Below are 4,518 nucleotides of genomic sequence, written 5' to 3' on the forward strand. Positions count from 1 at the left end.
AGACCAGCGCTCTAGAGGAAGCAAGTATCAGGTGTAGTGGGAGCACTGGAGAGGGGGCATCAGGCCGTCCAGGGAAGGTAGTGCCCGAGATGAGGTTTGAAGGGGAGGAGGAGGAGATGTGTCAGGGCACAGCCCCCTCCCTCAAGCCACAAATGCATAGACACATTCCATCTCCCCATATAGACCTCGATGACGAGGCAGTCTGTGACAGATGTCACAAAAGAGCTGAGGGAACCTCATAGGGCAGGGGTGGGCATGTGGCCCTTTTATGGTTTCAGTGGCCTGGAAAGGCTTCCTGGGAGGACTAAAATTTCTGATGGATTCTTAGAACAGGTACTTCTGAATGTGCAGACCAGGGAGAGGAAAGCAGAAAGAAAATGTGGAGAACGTGAGAGGTGTGTGCGTGAGTGGCGAGTGGGCTCGGGGTGGGATTCTCCCAGTGAGGAGCAGGACTGCGGGGCACCCTTGGAGCAATGGATGCGAGGTGACATGGGGCTCTGGCCAAGGAGCGCCCAGCTTCCTTTAGCCATGTCCAGTGAGGCCTGGCCCTGTGTTTGGAGAGTCTGACTCAATGGCCTCCATTTGGGAGAAGGTGAACAGCAGGTGTCCCACCCCAGACCCTGATCCCATATGATTGGCCAGTTTTGCAGCCCTAAAAAGAGGCCCCAGCGAGGGTCGAATGCCACTGACCTCATCTCCAACACCATCTCCCATCCCTGCCACCTCACTTTCCCACCTTCTTTCTCTCCCTTTCCCTTTCTAGTGCTTCTTCCCTTAGGTTTTTGCTTATCAGCTCTCAGCATCTCTCTCTTCATCTTGTCGCTCAGATCGCCCAACTAGGAGTTGTCCTTGACTTTTCCCTTTCCCTAACCCCCTACATCCGATCCATCAGCACGTTCTCTCCTTCAAGGCACATCCCAAGTCTGACCGCCTCTTTCCATCTCCCCTGCTACCATCCTAGCTCATTCTACCCACATCTCTTGCCTCGGTAACTGCACTGGTCTCCGGTCTGATCCACCTGCCACCACTCTTGTTTCCTAAAGTCTCTTCTCGCTGCAAACTGGATTGATCATGGCATTCCTTTCTTGCCACTCAGGGTAAACTCCAAGTTCCCTATGCGGCCTGGAAGACCCTGTGTGATTGCCTCCCCTCTCCCCAATCTCAGTTCCTACTCCTCTCTCTTGCTCACAACACTTTCACCACATTGGCCTCTTTCTTGTATTTCATATACTCCAAGGCAGATTACTGCCTCAGGGCCTTTGCACTTGCTATTTCCTCTGCCCGGAACACTTCCGCCAGATAATCTTAGGGTTCACTGCTTCACTTCACTCAGGACCCTACTCCAATGTCACCTCCTCAGAAGGGTCTCCCACAGCCTGCTCAGGTGAGGCAGTCTCCCTTTTCCTCTTCTTCCCAAACCCTGCTGCATTGTCATAGGTTCCTTATCACTCTGAAATGAACTCAAATAAATGTTTATGTGTTCATTGTCTGTTTCTTTTCAGCCAGCACGTGAGCTGAGGAGGGCAGGGACCATGTCTGCTTTGTTGTTTGCTGGACTCCTGTGCCTGGCAGAGCAGGTGCCATGATAGGAGGCCAGTAAGTGCGTGTTGACCCACAGATGGTGGGTGTGGGCGGTGAGGCTACAGAGCCTGGGGATGAGGCTGAGATCAGAGGGCAGGCGGGGCCTGGGCATTTGGGTCACTGAGGCTGGGCCACCCTTCCCTCTTGGCTGGGGGTTATGTCCACGGCCCCATTTTTTCGGTTTTCTAACTTTTTTTATTATAGAAAATTTCAATCATCTGCAGACGCAGAGAAAATAGAATAATCCATACCAAGCATCCATCACCCAGCTTCAACGGTGACCAACTCCTGGTCAATCTCGTCTCGTATTTCTTCACCCTGGCCCCTGCACCCCAAGGATTATGTTGAAGCAAATCCATGGGCCCTTCTTTTGTATGGAAATCATAGAAATAATTCCTGGTAATTCCACAGCCTCCCAGCTTCTCTACCTCCGCCTGATATCCTGAGTCCTCAGGAGCTTCGCCTTCTCTCCCGGACAAAACTGACTCTCATAAGGAATCCATAAAATATATTCTCAGAAGGTGTAAATGGTCGAGATTTGCAGGACAGAACCTTGGAATCTGCATTTTAACAAGCCATTTCTGGTGCTTTTAAAGCAGGGGCCTTGGATCACACCCTTGCCGGCACTGCTGTGCTGGGAGGTACGGTATAAAGGGCAGTGCTATAAGAGCTGGAAATCCTGAGTTTGAATCATGGTTACTGGCTGTGTGACTTAACCTTTCGGAACCGTAGTGTTTTTATTTTGAAGTGGAAGTGATAACATCTTCGTCAGGAAGTTCCTCTGGATTATATAAGGCCATTCTCTAAGACTCAGCACAATGCCAGGCATATTGCAAGTGCTGAATTCGTGTTGGCTGGTCTTATTACTATTATTTCCCATCATTCCTCAACTGCACATATGCTTCCATCCCCCTACACACACACACACACACACACACACACATCTTTTCCAAGGACATTAAACACTAGTTCTCTGGGTGAAAAAGAAAAGTGCTCTGTAGCATTTACCAATGCTCATGGTGTAAATACTCTGACCGCAGCTAATACAAACCTTCCAATGTGATAACATTCAACAGAGTTGGAAAGATGGACACACAAGTGACCAGTACGTGCTGGCACGAGCCAGCTCCAGGGCACCCCCAATAAACCCCTTTTCACTGTGAGAACCTGAATGTGCTGCCACAGCCTCAGCTGGAGCTGGTAAATGCAAAGGGCTATGAACAAAGAGTTGCATGTAATTGCAACCTCCTGCTGCAAAGGCAGCTGGTTTTTGCAGTCTGAGCATACTCATAGCTGATGCAGGAAATGGGAATTGTAGCCTCAGATTACTGTCTTTGGGAACCCTGAGCAAAAATGATTATCAAAGGGCAGGGATGGCTCCCACATGCTAATATTTACCATTTGCTGTGGACCGCATGAAAGAATGCGATGCCTCTGAAGCCACTGCTGTCTCCTTGCTGGTTCTGGTTTTGTTCTGTTTTATTTTGATCACCAAGAAAGGCAGGCTTATGTCATGAAACAAGTGTGGATCTTGGAGTCAGACTGTCTGGGATCAAATCCCAGCACTGCCACTTAACAGCTGCACAACTTAAGGCAAGTTACCCACCCTCTCTGGTTCTCATCTTGTGTATCTATAAAGTGGGAGTGTTTACGAATACACTGCAGATTGTTCTGAGAATCGAATGTAACACGCTATGTACCTAGGAGAGTGTCTGTAAGGAAAAAGCGCAATGAATGGGAGTTATGCGACAATTCTGATTATTCCTAGGAAGAAAATGTCACTCAAATGGCCTTTCTGACTCTATCTCTTAACTCGGAGCTTAAAATCTCACTGAGAATCCAGCTTCACTTGTACAGATGAGAAGGGTGGACTGTTTTATAATGGCAAGCTTCAAAAGTTTTATTTCCTCCTCAAAGTGATCTTTTCTACATAAAGAAATAAGTTATTTTCTATTAACCCATCATGTGTAAGACACTAGATGGATTATTACCAAATTTGAAGATATATTTGGGATGCTTTGACTTAAAATATAAGCTAGAAGGTGATGTGTCACTTAGAGGACTAACCGTTAAATACCCTATGTGGATTTTTATATTCCCCCTCTCTCCCTGTCCTTGCAGCTGGACAAGAAAGGCTCAAAGATGGCAAAGTCACACAAAAGAAGGAGTCTGGATCTGAGTTCCTGCTTGAGAAGAGCCATCCAGGAGAACCGTCTGTCCAAGGATATCCATTGTGGAATTTCTATGAGCAAGGAATAAACTTTTCTGTGTTACACCAATAAGATTTGAAATGTTTCTATTACAGCAGCTAGCATTGGCTAACCCTGACTAACGTAATACATTTTGGGAAGCCTGGAAACTCAAGAAAATGGTCAGTTATACTCCAGAGCAGCTCAACTGAGGTTCAGGGAGGGTTCCTATGTTACTGCCATTGTCTTAGATATACTCACAACAGCAAGAACTGGACAGGGAAAATAATCAGTGCGTTCACAGATCACTCCACACTGAAAGGCACGAGGGCACAATTTGGACTCTGTGGATGGTTTGCCATATGGCTTTCACATGGACAACTTTATGCTTCAATTTCCAGAAACGTGTTTATTTGAATACAATTATTGTTTCTCCTTGGCCACACTACACAGTCGGTTATTTTTGAATAAAGAGAAAAAGCCTTTTCGTTGTCCTTTGTGGTCTCCTACTCTACCCTCCAAGAGGAACTAAGGTGACCTGAGGGGAGAAGTGAACAGAGGTGAGGCAGGACCCAGGCCTTGCACAGAGTTGATATTCAGTTCTTTGTAAACTAACTTAAGATCCCCACGTGGTGGGAGCAGATCTATAAACCTCTCCAGGGTCTGCCCCCCTGGCTACTTTTGTCCCCACATATAAGCACCAACTAACCATGCTGGTGGGTTCTCAGGAATACCACATGCTTTTCTC

The 4,518-nt window shown here is 47.3% G+C and overlaps 1 long non-coding RNA gene across 1 annotated transcript; it reads left to right on the forward strand.

Annotated features, from left to right (window-relative positions):
• The first annotated feature begins 284 nt into the window (after positions 1-284).
• LOC143664450 (uncharacterized) lies at positions 285-2,213 on the forward strand. Its single transcript, XR_013166425.1, has 3 exons — positions 285-395; positions 1,503-1,596; positions 1,786-2,213. It is a non-coding gene; the product is annotated as an uncharacterized LOC143664450 (long non-coding RNA).
• Positions 2,214-4,518: the final 2,305 nt, after the last annotated feature.

This window comes from Tamandua tetradactyla, chromosome 20, assembly GCF_023851605.1.
Source record: "Tamandua tetradactyla isolate mTamTet1 chromosome 20, mTamTet1.pri, whole genome shotgun sequence".
NCBI lineage: Eukaryota > Metazoa > Chordata > Mammalia > Pilosa > Myrmecophagidae > Tamandua > Tamandua tetradactyla.